This window comes from Octopus sinensis, linkage group LG9 (assembly GCF_006345805.1).
Source record: "Octopus sinensis linkage group LG9, ASM634580v1, whole genome shotgun sequence".
Lineage (NCBI taxonomy): Eukaryota > Metazoa > Mollusca > Cephalopoda > Octopoda > Octopodidae > Octopus > Octopus sinensis.
The window spans coordinates 88,251,821-88,271,069 of record NC_043005.1 but is presented as its reverse complement, the minus strand read 5'-3'; the positions used below and the strand labels follow the sequence as shown (position 1 = coordinate 88,271,069).

General features: G+C 35.4%; 1 protein-coding gene across 2 annotated transcripts in view; it reads right to left on the bottom strand.

Moving 5' to 3' along the window:
• Nucleotides 1-11,384: 11,384 nt before the first annotated feature.
• The window catches only part of LOC115215458 (organic cation transporter protein-like), a 68,115-nt gene continuing 60,250 nt past the window's right edge, over nt 11,385-19,249 (bottom strand). For both annotated transcript variants that reach the window (XM_036506072.1, XM_036506071.1), the window contains one exon: nt 11,385-11,432. The gene's annotated coding sequence lies outside the window, so the exon portion shown is untranslated. The remainder of the gene's footprint in view (nt 11,433-19,249) is intronic.

Here is a 19,249-nt window from a genome sequence, read left to right as displayed (position 1 = left end):
AACTGTCTTCTCTAGCGTGTAAGGAATCCTGTGATGGATGCTTGTTCTGTGTTTAAATGTACACTGTATTTATATGAATAATATATAGTCTATTGACTAAATTGTTTTACACTTTTAGCCACTGGTAATGGAAATTTCAAATATTTCTGATTACCCTTTGACATTATTAGTTTATATTCATATACATACATACATACATATATATATATATATATATATATATATATATATATATATATATATATATATATATATATATATATATATCTAAATAGAATATTTATGTGTGTATGTATATCTGTATGCATGTATATGTATGTATGAATATATATAGACTAATAATGTCAAATGTATGCATTTGTCCCCATCATCACTTGACGACCGATGGTAGTACGTTTACGTCCCCGTAACTAACAGTTCGGCAAAAGCAACGATAGAAGAAATACTAGTCTTACAAAAAATAAGTTCTGGCGTCGATTTCTACAACTAAAGGTGGTGCTCCAGCATAGCCTTATTCAAATGACTGAAATACATTAAAGAAGAAAGAAAAAGGAATATATGTATGTGTCTGTGTACAAGATATGTATACATACATGTATATATATATATATATATATATATATATATATATATATTCTTAATTTTTTTTCAGTCATTTGACTGCGGCCATGCTGGAGTATCGCCTTTAGTCGAAAACATCGGCCCCAGAATTTATTCTTTGTAAGCCTAGTACTTATTCTATCGGTCTCTTTGCCGAGCCATTCAGTTACGGGGACGTAAACACACCAGTGTCGGTTGTCAAAAGATGGTGGGGGGTGTACAAACACAGACACACAAATATACACACACGCATATATACACACATATATACATATATACAACGGGCTTCTTTCAGTTTCCGTCTGCCAAATTCCCTCACACAGCTTTGGTCGGCCCGGAGGTATGGTAGAAGACACTTGCCCAAGAAACCGGAACCATGTGGTTATCAAATATATATATGATTTATATCTATATATCTATATACATATAATATATATACATATTTATACATAAATTATGTAATATATATATATATATGAAACTGAGAATGTGTGTATGGCTGTCTGTCTGTATGTGTGCATCACTAGATGCCTACATGTTGAAAGTGCTTTCGATTGACAATTTATTAAATTCTTATGTTTATATAATAACTAGCAGTATCATCCGGTGTTGCTTGGGTTTGTTTCGACCCTTTAGAATTGGAATTTTAGAAAAGTAAAAGTTTTGCATTATGCAACTTGTTATTCTCTTTAAGTGAACATTTTTCCAGTTGAAATACACAGCAGTCAAAAATCGTAGAACATAGGGATTTTCATAGAAAAAAAAGCACCTTTTTGATGTAAATAATTTTTGGTATTAACATGGTCCGATTTGAATTTTATTTCCTACAGAATGAAGAGCAAGCCTTTTTCTATCATACTCTCAATTTTGGCCAACTTGCGCTGCAGGGTCTCAAAGGAGATAGTGTTAGTTGAAGGCTACCAAAACTGCCACACACAGACAACTTCAGCTTTATATATATAGATTTGCTACACACTACTTTCCATCCTTAATAATGAAACTTGGTAGATCCAAAAGTTAAACACACAGACACACAAGTTGAGTTTTATATATAGAGATTTCTCAACGGGGATTTCAGGGGAGAGTTTCAGGGAGTCGCTGGCGATGCATCGTGATGATCAAAAATCTGGCCCGCTAAAATTTGGTTAAAGTGATTCAAACTGCAGACTCAACGTGAAATGGTCACATTTAATTCAAAGCGTTAAAAATGTTATGAAAACAATTGGTATGTGTTCAAAAAGTCCAAAAGATTAATACGAAAAAACCCTCCAAGCTACATCCCGAAAATTCATTTCTTTGCCGAATTTCTACAATGTTTATGGCGATTCGTTTTTATATCTTGATTTTTTATTTCTCATGCAATTTACGCATGCTTGCACGCGTGGTGAACACAGTTCACGTCAAACAGCTGATTGAGTAAAGTTCACTATTCAATGCATGGGATAAGGCCTAAACAAACACATTATCGATTTTTGCACTTGCGAGATGAATTTCGGAACAGAAATAGCGCAGTTCAATTTTCATTCACCTAAACTTTAAGTGACCCATTTTTGGTGGTTATACGATTTGTTGGCTAGGAGGAGATGTGCCGCGAAGTTAAACACACAGACACACACACAGATACATACACAGACACACAAGTTGAGTTTTATATATATATAGATATATACAGTGATTCTTTCATACAGATATGGCAACTATTAGATTTATGCGTGTATGGTATGGCTGAATCTATTATAGACCATTCCAATTTATAGTTAATTTTGTTTTTCTTTAGTTTATGTATATAAGTAGCTAATGAAGTCATATTGGTGTCTGTATTTGGCTTAAATGAGTGTATATGCGCTAAAAATCTTTGCTTAAAATTACCGGAACTACCTATATATACCTTACTTTGTGAATTATTAATTATTATAATTCTACATTTGTATATTACATTAAATCTTCTACAATTGCCTTCTATTTTTTTATCTTCACAGGAGCAGTTCTTATTTTTATTATTGTATTTATGTTCAGCTATGTTGTAGCTATTATTGTTATGGTTATTTTCAGTGTGTGGTATTATTGTTGAATTTATTGTATTATTATTTGTTGTAGAATTAGATATATTTATTGTTTTTAAATTATTATTATTATATTGTGGTGTATTATCTAAGGCATTTTGTATATTTTCACTTGTATTGTATTTAGAATTTTGCTTAGGTTTTTTTAGATTAATATTCTTATTATGTATTCCCGTATTATGAGTATTACATATACTTCGATTATTGGTTCTTATCTTATCATTATTATTACTATTATTATTTTTATCACCATTGCCATCACCATCACTATTATTACTATTGTTATTGCTATTGTCATAATTATTAAGGCTATTTTTATATTTGTTAGTTTTTCTTTTATTAGAACAGGCTATAATAGATCCTATGTTTGGTGTTGTAGAGAAAGATATTTTAGTCGATGATCTATTAAATATATGATGATATTTATGATTCCTAGTTTTTTAACTATATTTAAAAACTTTTTTGCTAGACCCTTAACATTTAATGAAAATGGAGGTGTGTACCAAATAATGTCTCTCCCTCCACTCCTATTAGGTAGTTTATTACAATTATATATTGGTTTTGAGATTTGTATATTTTTCATTGAGTATTTATTATTATTATATTTAGTTCTTTGCCTATCATTATTTTTTCTAGGTTTTTTATTGTAATGTGTGGAAGTTTCTTCATTTTTTATTATTAATTTCATATTATTATTATATTTAAGGTTATCTATATTTCTTGTTTTAGTATCGTATGTATTTTTGTTTAATTCCATTTGTGCTATATACGTTTTTAGTTTAGTATCCTTTATGTATTTAATATTTTATTTCAATCCGCTAGCAGCTAAAGCTTGATTATAATAATTGGCATGATAATTAAAAAATTCTTCATTATAATATAGGTCAGATATTCTATTAGATATACTATTTATAATACTTTTAAGTAATGATCTATGATGATTAGAATTAATATTTATGTATTTAAGATATTCATTCGGTTTATGAAATAGAGAGTAGGTTGCATTATTAAGGTCTAAGGTTACGTCTAAAAAATTTGCTTTAGAATAACTTTCTTCAAATGTAATAGATAAGCCGAAATTTTTATGAAATTTATGTAATTCCTCTTTCCTTTTCCCTATTTTTCTTTTAGATCTACCGTTATAGACAAAGAGTGCGTCATCTCTATATAATCCTCCCATCAAAAATGGGAAGTAGTATTTAGTCTCATATAATAAATACAATCCTACAAGATCAGTAATTTGTGCCGAATCGGACGATCCCATTGTGGTATCAAATAAATTTAATAAACTATTATTACCGGATCGGCACCATAATTTGTCATTGAATTTAATTAGTGCTTTCCTAGCTAGTAGAATAATATAAATTTCCGAGTTTGTAATGTCAGTATGATTTTTGGCTAAAATTATAGCTTTATTTAATATAATTGGTGATATTGATTCATAATAATTGTTGATGTCAAATTGCAAAAATGATAATTTTGTCTTATTAGGAAATAAATGGAACCAGGATATTACTTCTCCTGTACTGAACCATAGGTTATAATTTAGTTTTTTCTTTAAAACAGGTATAATTCTATCTAAAATATTTTTACTTATCCTTCCGATGTCCGATTTAGTTGGACAAATTAGTCTAATAGTAGGATTAATATTAAAATCTAATGGTCTTTCATATTAAAATGTGGTGTATTTGGAGTATATATTTCCGTGCGGTCTTCGACGTCTAAGTTACGCATAATTATAGAATATTCTTTATTTATCATTTCTGAACTTGCTAGATTAGTAATTTTATAAGATTTGCATAATTCTTTATGTATAAATTCTTGATATTGAGCAGTAGTAATAGAATATAAATTTCATGTTTTATCAGAGAAAACGTGTATGTAAAGTGATTTTATAATATTGTTGACTATCGTGGTAAGATTCTTTTGGTATTTGGAATAGAATGGAGAGAACTTTACGGATTTTAACATATGTAATATGGCGTTTACAAAGTCCATTACTAGTGGATTATGTGGAGGGTTTTTATATTATTTCAGTCCATAAGTATTATTCTTTTGGTCATTTATCTTTCCTTTGTTGTCATAAAAGAATGCTTTCCATCTCATTCTTTTAATTAAATCATTTGTTTTCTGGAGTAATGTTCAAAAATATGTGTCCTTGGAAGGAATTGGTATATCTTTAAGTGAAATTCCTAGATATTGTTTTTCCATGTTTCATAAATTCAGTATTGAGTGCTCTTTATATATAGAGAGCAAAAACTCCATTTATTTATTTATATATTATACAAGAAATTCCACGTAAACCCGAAGTTTCTACCTTTAAAAACAGGGAGTTACAGCCTCTTGTGTGATTTTTTGCTACCCTTGTAACTATTTATCTATTTTTTCCGTGTTAATTGTTAACAAGGGAAAAATACACACATCTATTTATATATACTCTTTTACACTTTTAGTTGTTTCAGTCATTTGACTGCGGCCATGCTGGAGCACCACCTTTAGTCGAGCAAATCGACCCCGGAACTTATTCTTTGTAAGCCTTGTACTTATTCTATCGGTCTCTTTTGCCGAATCTCTCAGTTACGGGGACATAAACACACCAGCATCGGTTGTCAAGTGATGCCGGAGGGACAAACACAGACACACAAACACACACAGATATATACATATATACAACGGGCTTCTTTCAGTTTCCGTCTACCAAATCCACTCACAAGGCTTTGGTCGGCCCGAGGCTATAGTAGAATACACTTGCCCAAGGTTCCACGCAGTGGGACTGAACCCGGAACCATGTGGTTGGTAAGCAAGCTACTTACCACACAACCACTCATGCGCCTATATATATATATATATATATATATATATATATATATATATATATATATATATATATATATATAAGAATACAAAATGGGACAAGAACGCAAAACATCCAGACAGTTAGGTGATACAAGAAAGGGACAATAAAACAACACCCGTCCTTATTTCTTCTGTCCCTCTGCCTCTACCTGCCTCTCTTCTCTTCCCATATGACCGGTGTTCGGCCAAGTCTGACGTTTCTTTCTTGGTTCGGCCGTTGTCCATGCAACATCTATATTCTTCCCTGTGCCTGTGTAATCTTATATCCCTGCCGAAAGTCTTTACTTCCACACACGCCAGCTTAATTTAATTCGTCCTAGTCGAAAGACACCATTTGTTGTGTCCTGTTATTTGTATTTCTGTAACTTTCTCCGTTTTTTCCGTCTTTGTTTTCGTATACATTCGCTCCTTTCTTCCAAGAAATCTAATGCGTTATATATATATATATATATATATATATATATATATATATATATATAAGCAAGGAAAAAATTGTAAAAAGGCAGAATGCTAAATTGAAAGAAAATTTTTATGAAAATGGGTGTTTGGAAAAAGTTTTTGAAAAATTGATAAAATATACATATATATATTAATTCAAACCGGTTTTCGTCATAATGTGACTTTTCAAGAATTGTAAGGAAAAAATTTTTTTTTTAAATGAGGAGGGTGAAAAAAGGAAATTACATTGTTTTTTGCAAAAAAATAATAATAAATATATACAAAAATTAAAAATAGGTACTCCGATACATTGTAAAGTTTTTCTGTATCTTGAGTTTAATGATTGTTCACGAAAAAATTACCTTGAAGTATTGAGATCCAATGGGATTAAATCCATGTGTTGTTTAATTTAATTAAGGGTGTCTCTTCAGTGGATGGCAAAACAGGAAGTAGTAGTCCAGTTCCTGTGTTGTGAATAAGGGGAGACAACTCTTTTGGTTTTTAAACTCTTCAATTTGTGTTTGTCAATTTTTTGTAATAAAGGGTGTTAATAAATCTTAAATTATAAAATTATCTTTTTAGCTTCATTTGCATTATCTTTTTTATTAACATTCAGATTTTAACACTTTATTTATATTATTTTCTAATTATATAAATTTGCATAAACCAATTTATAATTACATTTCAGATTGTTATGTCATATATAATAAAAATGACAGTAATAATAACAACGATAATAATAATGATATTTAAAGAATATAAGTTTTAGCTTGAAGTGATGACTGCATGGTATCCTTATATATTTGTGTTAGTCCATCCATGAAGAATGAGGTAGAGAAAAGAGAAGTATGATCAACGAGGAGTTTGCATATTAAGATGCGTTTTGAATTTTACAATAAAGAGATTTTCCTTGTTAATTCTCTCCTGTGTGGTGATCCCGTCTTTACATTGGTAGAAGGGGAATATGTAAAATTTGGGATTTTTGTCTTTAGCGCATGAGTCTATGTGGTCACTCAGTGGGATTTGCCGGTATTCCGGGAGATTTATTTGTTCTTTATGCACCGCTACTCGTATTACGTAACGGGAGGCTCGTTTGTCCAACATAATTATTGTTGGCAAACAGCGCATGTGAGAACGTAGATAAGGTTCTCGGAGGAACAGAAGTTAGTCTTGATTTTAAACTTCGTTCCTTGTTTGAAGATAAAAAACAAATTAATCTCCCGGAATTCCGGCAAATCCCACTGATTTGTAATATTCTTTTTTCCCCTCCTCACATTAAAAAAAAAAAAAATTCCTTACAATTCTTGAAAAGTCACATTATGACGAAAACCGGTTTGAATTAATATATATATGTATATTTTATCAATTTTTCAAAAACTTTTTCCATACACCCATTTTCATTAAAATTTTCTTTCAATTTAGCATTCTGCCTTTTTACAAATTTTCCTTGCTTATCATTTCTCCACGTGCGGTCAACACAACCCCACCATTTATTGATCTATATATATATATCTATATATATATAGATATATATATATAGCGGCTACGTACATTTTGGTCTCTTGTGTGTAAGTAATATATATATATATATATATGTATATATATACACACACACATTATATGTATGCATATCTATGTGTGTGCGTATTTTTATGTTGGTGTTTGTCCCCCACTACCTGTAACTTAGCAGTTTGGAAACAGAGACTGATAGAATAATACCAAGCTTGCAAAAATAATAAAAAGTCCTGAGGTTGATTCATTTGACTAAAAATACTTGATAGCAATGCCCCAGCATCGCCACAATCTACTGACTGAAATAAAAGATGGAAGATAAATAGCAATAAAAATGCAAACAAACCAACACCGTTCTCACTCTCGCCATCACTATATCTGCCTCATTTCCATTACTTGGGATCGCTTCCCCCTCCTCCTCTCATGTTATATTTCTTACTGTTCTGCTTTCTCTCTCTCTCTCTCTCTCTCTCTTCCTCTTTACCAAAGAGAAAGATAAGAAACACTGAATAAAGAAGAAAATAATATCTTTCTTTCTTTCGGTGCTATGTCCTGAATGTAGGACATGGGCAATCTTGTCCCCCCACCCTCCACGATTCCCTTTTCTTTGTTTTCTGTATAACAGTTCCACTTCTTCCTGATGTTTAATGTCTCGTTCTTCCAAACCAGTTCTTCCAGCTTCACATCCATAACATCCTTCTCCTTCTTCGCCTTCTTTTCCCTTCAATCTTTCCAGTCATCACTAAATTTTCCCTGGGCCCTCTTTCCTTATCACATGACAAAGAAGTCTCTGTTATTTGGCCCTTATCTCATGAAGCAGTATCCTATTTACTGCAGCCTCACTCGTCACTTCTTCATTAGATACTTTGTCCATGCTATCCTCGATATTTTCCCTAAGGACCACATTTCACAGCTCTCCAAATACCTTAAACCATGCCCCCCACAAATGTATTTTTCTGTTTTGCATTATCGACACCAACACTTGTTCACAAATTCATACATCTCTAATTTTGCGAAAGCTACTCTCACTCAACTATTTGTCTTTCTCTAACTTTGTCACTGACAGGCGATGGGTACAGTTTGAGGGAGATTAGGTTCCTTTTTCTGAAAATAAATTCACAACGTATTTGGCTAATTAACATATTTTTACAGAATGAAAAGAAAAAAAATTATAATTATCGAGAGAAAGAAAAAACTCATAACTCCAAGAAAACAAAGAAAAGGAAAGAGTGGTGGCGGTGGTGATGGTGGGGGATTAAGCAGCAGAAAATGGTGGGTGGGGAGTAACAGGTTGTACATCCCAGACCAAATGGCGAGTTTAGCCATGTCTGGTGGACATGATTGCAAAGGCACTGCCACAGAGAATGGCCAGGGATACGCTCTGTTGCAACCAACCAACCACACGGTGCTCATTTCTGAGATTGGCCATCCTGATTTTATGGAGGAAATCATCCATGCAAGGTCTGAGAACAGCCGAGGTCTCTCCTGCAACCAGAACAAAACTGATAGCGGCCGCTCAGGCTCCTGTATTTGTGTTATGGGCAATTCTTCCTTGTGAGATGGCAAATGATAATATAGTTTGATGGGGGTAGGTTGTTTTGTAGTGTCTGAATGCAAAGGCGGGCATACTTAAAGATAATTCATACACACAAATGAAAAGATGCTGAAGACTATTGTGAAATAGGAGAACAGATGTTTTATTCCATTAGAAATATTAAATTGACCATACCAGATCAAAACAAAACAAGAGATTGGAAACAACAACAACAACAGTAATTACAAGAAATTCCATGGCATCATAATGTTTGGCGTTGTTTATATTTATGAAGAAATGGTCGTGAGAAGAATTTCTGAAATATTTCAAATAACAAACAATGCAAGCAAAGAATGATGTGTATGTCTATTTATAATGTGTGTGTGTGTATGCGTGCGTGAGAGAGAGAGAGAGAGAGAGAGGGAGGGAGAGGGAGAAAAGGGATGTGGTGAGTTATGTATTTGTGAGAGTCTAAAAAAATCATCTCGTGTGGATTCATCAGACAACAATTCCTGTTTGTTGAAATAGAAAAAAAGGTCTTTGTAGAGATTTTATTTAGATTTTTGAGGCAAACGAAAGTTCCAGTGAGAAAATATTAGCACTGGCAGAAGGATGATTGATGTGGATCTGAGAGGTTCAGGTTTCAAGTCATTATTGAAATAAGCCTCTTTCAATTGATGCTTATGGATTCTGCTCATCTATTTACACGAAGAATAAAATTCTTAGGAGTCTGATGAAGTACTTTGAAGGGACAAAAGTTGAGTGATAAGGTGCTTGAATTGGACCCTTAATTCAACCCTTACGGAAAAACACAGGTGGCCGGTCGCTGGCAAATGTTGGGTGGCACATTTATGGGAATCATCTAGACACTGTTTGGATGGTCGTCAGGATTTGACATGGTTTAACATAAGGGGTGAAATGTTGCAGTGTGGACATGCTTTTCTCTTTCCACTGTCCAGTCTACCCTCTATGTTCTTGTGGTAGCCATTGTGAAATGGGAAAGGTGGACTTGGTCAGAGCTTGACAGTTGCTCTTCCTCTATACTGTATCACTTGTTGTGTGCATCAAAACGTGGTTCTTGCAATGTGTGTGTGTGTGTGTGTGTGTGTGTGTTGTAGTGGTTCTATTGTTCTTGCTAATTGTATTGTAGTGAGTGTTTAGCCTCAAATCAGTCTTCATAGACTGAAGATCAAAGGCATTTATTGTTGTTGATGGTGGTGTTTGTGTTGATGATAACCAATCCTATCTTCTCAGACAAACAGAGAAGTTACCCTTGGCAGATCCTCTACAGGTTTTCTTCACCTACTTAACCCTTATGAAATTATTCTATTTATATTATTATCATTACTATCATTGCTATTGTTGTTGTTTTCTATGTAGTAGTAGTAGTTGTTATTATTAGAATTATTATTGTAATCATTATTATTATTATCATCATCATTATTATTATTATTATTATTATTATTATTATTATTATTATTATTATTATTATTATTATTATTATTATTATTATTATTATTATTATTGAGTGAGAGAGCAGTGCATGCCATCAAAGTGACACGAGTAAAATATACGAAGCCCAGTATGCCCATTATGACTACCCGTCGGATAAGGGTACACTAGGCACATGCAGCACAACCGTATATTCGTGACATGGTGATCTCATATCAAGATAAACAGCGCATGATCTTGCAGGTGGGGCCCAGTTAGAATTTTCTGCTGGTCGAGTAACCCATCCCGTTCAAAAGGTCCCTGAATAAGGGTTGTTAAAGGATGTTGAACGAGGCGCCCCTGTTTCCAGAGATGAATTATTCAAACACCAAAGAATCTCTCTCAACACATGGCTGTGATGTTCCCCCACTACTTCTGCTCATGATCTCAGATGCACATATCGTCAGCCACTAAAGGACATGTTCAACTGGTTAAGGTCAAACAACTGACAAGCAAATGTGTGGTAACGAGCAGAATATTTTCTGTAGCCCATCTTTTATACCAAGACAAAACAATGTACATGATAACACTTCCAATCAGTTAAGATCAGAAGCCAGGAGAGCCACTGCCTGGTACTGCATCAGGGCATTTTTATTATTATTATTATTATCATTATTATTATTATTATTATTATTATTATTATTATTATTATTATTATTATTATTATTATTATTATTATTATTGTTGTTGTTATTATTATTATTATTATTATTATTATTATTATTATTATTATTGTTATTGTTGTTGTTGTCGTTGTTACTATTATTATTATTATTATTAGCATCATCATCATCATCATCATCATCATCATCATATTATTATTATTATTATTATTATTATTATTATTATTATTATTATTATTATTATTATTATTATCATTATTATTATCTTCTTCTTTGAATTTCGTTTCCAATTCTTGCTGAGTGTCTTCCCAGCACCTAGAGCAAAGAAACTCATTGTATACATTGGCAGGCCATCAAAATAAACACATCAGATTGTTCATTTACAAAGTCATGAGATAGAAAAAAGGGAAGAAAGACAGGGGAAAGAAGTAGATTAAAGAAAAAAATGAAAAAGAGGAAACAAAGACAATAAAAGGGAAAAAGAAAAGGAAAGAGCAACAATCTTCTTCTCAATACTTGTGACCAATTACCAGTTAAGACAATCTTTTGCACTTCCTGCAAAGGTGGTAAGCCAGGGATTATCCACAAATCACTTTCAGTTACCTTTTTAATCATTTCAAGTTCTCCTACAATTACTGGTATTGTAACTGTCTTGAGATGCCACATTTTTTTCAGTTTCAATCTGGAAATATTTCCTGGGCTTATCAAGCCTTTTTTTGCCGTGGTATTATGATCACAAGGTATGCTCATGTCAATCAGTGAACAGGTCTTATTGTTTTGGTCTTTCAACAACAATATCTGGTTAATTAACTTTGATGGTCTGGTCTTTACATACTGGAAAGTCCCAAAGGACCGTTACGTTTTCTCCCTCAGTTCCAGCTTCTGGATGGTGCTTATACCATTTGTCAGCATCTTCGATTTGATAATTCTGACATGTTAACTAGTGTAGATATTAACCAACTCTGTCATGTTTAGATTTATACTCTACTGGTGCTAAAACCTTACACCCAAAGATAAGGTCGTCCACTGTTTCAATCCCATCGTTGCAGTTCGGCATTTTGGGTCTGCACTATTTTTCAATACATTGGTTTGATCGTTCCAGATCAATAAGCTCATCATCGTCATCACCACCATCATCATCATCATTATCATCATCATCATCATTATCATTATTAGCGCAGCAAGTTGGTTGATTTGTTAGCACACTGGACAAAATGTTTAGTGGCATTTTGTCTGTTTTGAGTTCAAATTCTGCCAAGGTTGACTTTGTGTCAAGGAAATAAGTATCAGTTAAGCACTGGGGGTCAATGTAACCGACTAGACACCCCACTCCCTCAAAGATTCAGGTCTTGTGCCTACAGTAGAAAGGATTATTAATATTCTTTTCATATTTTAGCACAAGGCCAACAATTTCAGGGATGGAGTTAAGTCGATTGCATCGATCCCAGTGTACAACTGGTACATATTTTACACACCCTGAAATGATGAAAGGCAAAGTCAACACTGGCGGCATTTGAACTCAATGCAAACATTATTTACATTATTTACATTTGATGGATATTTGTCCTCATCTTGTTTGTTGTTAACACAACGTTTCGGTTGACGTATCCTCCACTGGAAAATACGAAAACTAAACGAAGCAGCGCATATGCTCGGACATAATAACGTCCTAAGCAGACCGTGTGCAGATATGACTAGCATATGGGAACCGGTTTTAAGGAAGGATAGGAAATATTGCCCTAAAATTCGCTCCATAATTGCCCACGGACATATGGCGTAGTGGTTAAGAGCGCGGGCTACAAACCCCAAGATTCCGAGTTCGATTCCAGGTAGTGACCTGAATAATAATAATAATAATAATAACATCGGAATGAGAACCTAGGTTCGAAATTCCCCCAGGACACCTGATGAAGGCTAGAAAGTATATAAGCTGAAACGTTGTGTTAACAACAAACAAGATGAGGACAAATATCCGTCAGATGTAAATAATGTAAATAATATACGTAATTCCTCATCTCTCTGTATTATCACAATGTAAAGACAGACAAAATGTCGCAAAGCATTTTCCTGGCGCACCTACAGTTCTGACAGCTCACTGCCTCAAGGATTATTATTATTATTTTTTTTTATATGTATTATTGATTTGTATTTCCTATAATGTAATGATACATGTGTAACATGGAATTAAAGTGCGCTAATATATATATATATATATATATATATATATATATATATATATATATATATATATATATATATATATAAGCGTGTGTATATGTATATATAATTTTGTATATATATTGGGTTGTCCGGAAAGTTCGTGCGGATTTATAGTAGCTTACCATTCGACTTATTTTAGAACATAGTTGAGTCCATAAAATAGGATTTGATTACACCTCCATTTAGAGCACAGTTTAAGCTATCTTTTCGTGGAAGAATGTTTATGTTCTTAGAACTTGTGTTAATTCTGTAACCTCTTAAAATGGAAGATAAGAAAGTTCATTTTCGGCACTCGATGCTTTTCTTTTTCCGTAAAGGGAAAAATGCCTCACAAGCAACCAATGAAATATGCGCAGTTTACGGTGATGTTTCTTTATCCGAAGGAACTGTACGTAAGTGGTTCGCAAGGTTCCGAGCTGGAGATTGTAGCCTTATTGATAAAGAGCGATCAGGCTGACCATCCACTACAGATGATGACCAAATCAAGTCATTAATTGAGAATAACCCACATTGCACAACCCGACAATTGGCAGAAAGCCTCAACCTATCAAAACCCGTCTTTCATGAGCACCTGGTAAAGCTTGGGTACACAAATCGCTTCGACGTTTGGGTACCATATGAGTTGAATGAGAAGAAACTTTTGGATCGCATTTCCACCTATGATTCGCTTTACAAACGGAATGAAAACGCACCTTTTAAAAGCAAATTGTGACAGGTGATGAGAAATGGATTATCAAACGAAATGTTCAGAGAAAGCGATCCTGGAGTAAGCGACATGAGCCACCCTTAGCCACCCCGAAAACGGGTCTTCACCCTAAAAAAGTCTTGCTTTGTGTTTGGTGGGATTGGAAAGGAATTCTGTACTATGAGCTTGTCCAAAGTAACCACACAATTAATTCTGAGAAATACTGTACACAAGTGGACGAGTTAAAAGCAGCAATTCAAGAGAAACGTCCAGAATTGGCCAACAGGAAGGGTGTTGTTTTCCAATATGATAATGCAACACCTCACGTTTCTTTGGGAACCAGACAAAAATTGCTGCAGCTCGGCTGGGATGTGTTACCCTACCCTTCATATTTACCAGATATTGCTCCTTCGGATTTCCACTTATTCAGGTCTCTGCAGAATAGTCTTAATGTTAAAAATTTCAATTCCTTAGATGACGTAAAAAGATACCTTGATGAATTCTTTGCCATGAAACCACCTCAATTCTGGGAAGAGGGTATTTTCAAGTTAAAGGAAAGATGGAGCCGCATTGTGCAGCAAAATGGTTCATATTTGGTTGATTAAAAATGTAATGGCAAGTATTTATTGACCTTTTTTTTCCATTAAAAACCGTCACGAACTTTCCGGACAACCCAATATATATGTTTATCCTTGTCTTTATAATTTATGAGCATATTATGTTTGCATATGTATACCCGTGGTTAAACATAGGTAATATACCGCTACTGTAATGGATATTTCTATCCCTTAGGGCGGTTATTTTAAACTCTAACTCAACTAACATTTTAATATATATATATATATATATATATATATATATATATATATATATATATATATATATAACATTTTATATGTATATCTTTCACGTCTCCCCTCCAAGGAGTAGAGTCCCGGTTCTCTCATTCTCTTCCTGTAGCCTATGTATTTTACTGACTCTATCTTCTTTGTGTAGTGGCGTTGGATCGGTTCTAGTTCCGCAATTAGTTTTACACTCTGTGGGGACCACAGTTGGGAGCAGCAGTAGTCCAGACGAGTGCGGACAAAGGTTCTCCAAAGCAGAAGCATTGTGTCTCTGTTCCTGGTCCTGAAGGATCTAAGGATCCAACCTGCCACCCACCTGCATAGTGTTGCCGTCTGAGCGCATGGAAAGTTGCTCACGTGGATTCCCAGGTCACGCACCGATTCTAACCCTGGGATTACATTGCCTGCTAGTCCCGTGTACTTCAGCTGTAGTTTGTGGGCTGATAGCGGAGTGTCATTGAACTGCATATTATTCTCATCAGCCCATTTATATTTTGCGTTCTTTCTGCAGTCTTAGGATGTCAGTAGGATCCTTGACCACCTTGTGATACTTATGTATTGTCAGGATAGCTGGTGAGTGTGGCTGACTCTATGGCTGAGGGTATGTCCGAGAGAGCAACCACAAACAATAGTAGTCCCAGCATTATTCCCTGGGGCAATGGTTTTGCAAGAGCTTTCTTACGTGTTTTTAACAGAATTGCTGGGAGTCCATCTGGGCCTGTTGCAGAAATTGGGTTTAGCTCTTCAATGGCCGACAATACATCCTGTTCTTTTCGACTCTAGGCACAAGGCCCGAAATTTTGGGGGAGGGGGCCAGTCGATTAGATCGACGCCAGTACGCAACTGGTACGTAATTTATCGACGACCCCGAAAGGATAAAAGGCAAAGTCGACCTCGGTGGAATTTGAACTCAGAACGTAGCGGCAGGCGAAATACCGGTAAGCCCTTCGCCCGGCGTGCTAACGTCTCTGCCAGCTCGCCGCCTTCAATACATCCTCTTCTGTAATGTTAGTGTAATTGATGGTCGCCTTTTTCTTTTGTAGGTTAGAGGTGTTGAAGAATTCAAGTCTGCTTTTTTCATGTTTTCTAGTGGGGAGGTGAAAACACTTTGGAATTTTTTATTGATTGCTTCACTTATCCACTTAGGGTCTGCAATCAGTGAGCCCTTTTCATCAAACAGTGACCCTACCCTGTATCGTACTGAGGCAGACTCTTTTGTGAACTTGTAGGAGGTTTTAGGGTTGCTTTTTATATTTTCCATCGCCCTGGCTTCTCTGTTCTTTTTCTTTTGCATGGGAGAGTCTGATTTTATTCTCAGTCTCTAAGAGCGGCATATATAAAGACACACACACGCGCACGCACGCACACACACGCACGCACACACACACACACACACACACACACACACGCACACACACACACACACACAAACATACACACACACAAACATACACACACACACATATTTTTTATCAGTTTCAGCCAAATGCTGCGGCCATGCTGGGACACCGCCGTTTTGCTTCACTGTTATTATTGCGAGCCTTCTCTAATATTTGGCATTTGGTGAATAAAGGAGTTTGAAGTCACTACCCTCATTTGCACCACTTGCCGCGAGGTAGGTTCATCTGGGACCCTCGACAGGAAGAGGTCCAGTTTTGATTTAAAAACACCTATATCCACTTTGTGTAGGTCCCTCAGGCTCTTTGGGAGAATATTAAAAAGCTGTGGACCCCTGAAATCCAGGCTGTTGCAGAAGCTGGTCCTGAAGCGCGATGGCATTGTTGGGATATTTGGCACTATGCAGTGGCCACCCGATATGGCATTTGTGCAGCTTTCAATGCATGCCAAAATTTGGCACAATTCCTTCCAGTATCTTCCTGATCTATATTACTGCATACCTCTCTCGCCTTCGCTCCAGGGAGTAGAGTCTTAACTGTTTCAGTCTTTCCCAGTAGCTGAGTTGCTGCAATGAGACAGTCTTCTTCGTGAAGCTTTGCTGGATTGCTTCAAGGTCTGCTGCTAATTTTACAATGTTGAGTGACCATAGCTGGGAGCAATAATCCAGGCGGCTGAGGACGAATGTCCTCCAGAGGGCCATCATAGTTTCCTTCTCTCTCGTTCTGAATGCTCTCAGGATCCATCCAGCCTGTCGTCCGTATTATGTCGTCATCCTGGTAATGTGCATTTGAAAAGAGCTATCATCACTCATGTCGATACCCAGTTTCCTCACTGATTTAGGCTCTGGGATTGTGATCCCCTGTGGACCAGTGTAACTTGTAAGTTTTATATTCAGTTTTGGACGCTGGTAGCTCAGGGCTTGGAATTTTTCAGCATGAAATTGCATATTATTGACCTCAACCCATCTGTAAGTCGAGTCCAACTCCTGTTAAATGTGTGCAACATCGCTGGGGTTCTGTATTTTCTGCGAGACTTTCGTATCTTCTGCGTAGCTAGCAAGGGTGGTTATGCGGGCAGCTGAGGGCATATTTGAGAGGGCCACTATGGAAAGCAGTGGTCTTAGGGCAGTACCCTGTGATACACCACTCACTATTTGTGTTTTCTTTGAGGTGGCTGCATTGGCCACTACTGCCTGACATCTATCTTCCAGAAAGTCATGTAACTACTCTCCAAGTTTTCCAGCCATGCCAAAATCACGTAGTTTGTGACATATCGTACTAGGATCCACTTTATCAGTAAGTTGTTTCCTTCAGGGAATGTGATTAGCTTCCCTCTGACTATCCGTTCCATGACTTTGCTGATGTGTGAAGTCAGAGAGATAGGCCTATAGTTTTTCGCATCTGCTCTGCTTCCTCCTTTATGGATTGAGCATATTATTCCCTCATTCAGTTTGCTTGGCACCCTGCCATTTGCAAGAAAGCTCTGAAAGAGAATCTGTAGTGGTTTCGCAAGAGCACGCTTACACGATTTGAGGAGGCTTGCTGGGAAACCACCAGGACCAGCAGTTGAGATTGTGTCTACCTCATCTATGGCTAGTAGTATATCTTTTTCACTAATGTCAATGTAATCCATCGCAACTGCCTCGCTGGTTATAGGTGAGGCGGCAAAGAGATCCATTGGTTCGTTCACTTGTCTGTTTTCCAACAGGATGGTAAAGACACTTTTGAATTGGTCATTCAGTACCCCACTGATCCTGGTTGGACTATCTGTGGGGGAGCCAACCTTTTGGAAGATGGGTCCTCGTTTGCAGCGTACCTATTGAGTCTGTTTCTTTGGCATAATGAAAGAAGGCCATTGGGTTTGACCTAATGTTTTTTATAAGATTAGAAAGAATTTCTAAAACATATCAAGTCATATAAGAGATGACTTATATATGTTAAATCACTGCCAGAAAGGGTCGAGGAGGAAACAGTCATGGTATCATTCGATGTGATTAATTTATACACCAACATATCTCATAGTTATGGAATAGAAGCAATTCGTTCCTGACTGGACAAATATCCAGAAGAAATACTAAAATGGATCAACAAAGACTTCATAATCGAATCAATTAAATTCATCCTCCAAAACAACCATCTCATGTTTGACACGTATGTTTATCGCTAAAAATCTGGAATTGCAATGGGAACCAAGGCAGCCCCAACCATTGCCAATCTAACAATGGGATATTTAGAAATAACAAGAGTCATTTTCAAAATTTGGTAACACTCTCCCCTAGTACATAACAGAAAATTGGAAAAGATTTTGGGACGACTGCTTCATCCTCTGGAATGAAAACATAGATAAGCTCCTGGAGTTCAAAAGACTTTTCAGTAACATTAACACCAATATAAAATTCACAATGGAACATAACCGAGAGGGACTCCCATTCCTAGACATACTGATTTAAAAAATAAACAGAGAAATAGAAAAGGACATTTTTTATAAGACCACATACGCTAAATAATACTATTTAGCTCATGTCACCTTCAACAAATATCCCCTTCAACCTAGAAATGAATCAACAAAAAAAAAAACGTTCTTTTATAAAACACACACAAAACAGTATTTAACCTTTTTAAAGATTTTAGTAACATTATATTAGGAGTCATTTTCAAAATTTGGAAACCCTCTCTTCCAATACATAAAAGAAAATTGGAAAAGATTTTTGGACAATTGCTTCATCCTCTGGAATGAAAACATAGATAAGCTCCTGGAGTTCAAAATACTCCTCAATAGCATTAACACCGACATACAATTCACAATGGAAAACAACCAAGAGGGACTCCCATTCCTAGACATACTGATTTAAAAAATAAACAAAGAAGAAATAAAAACAGACATTTTTTACAAGGCCACAATATTATTTAGCTCATGTCACCAGCGACATATCAAAACAAATATCCCCTTCAACCTTGCAAGAAGGATTTGCAGCATAGTGTCCG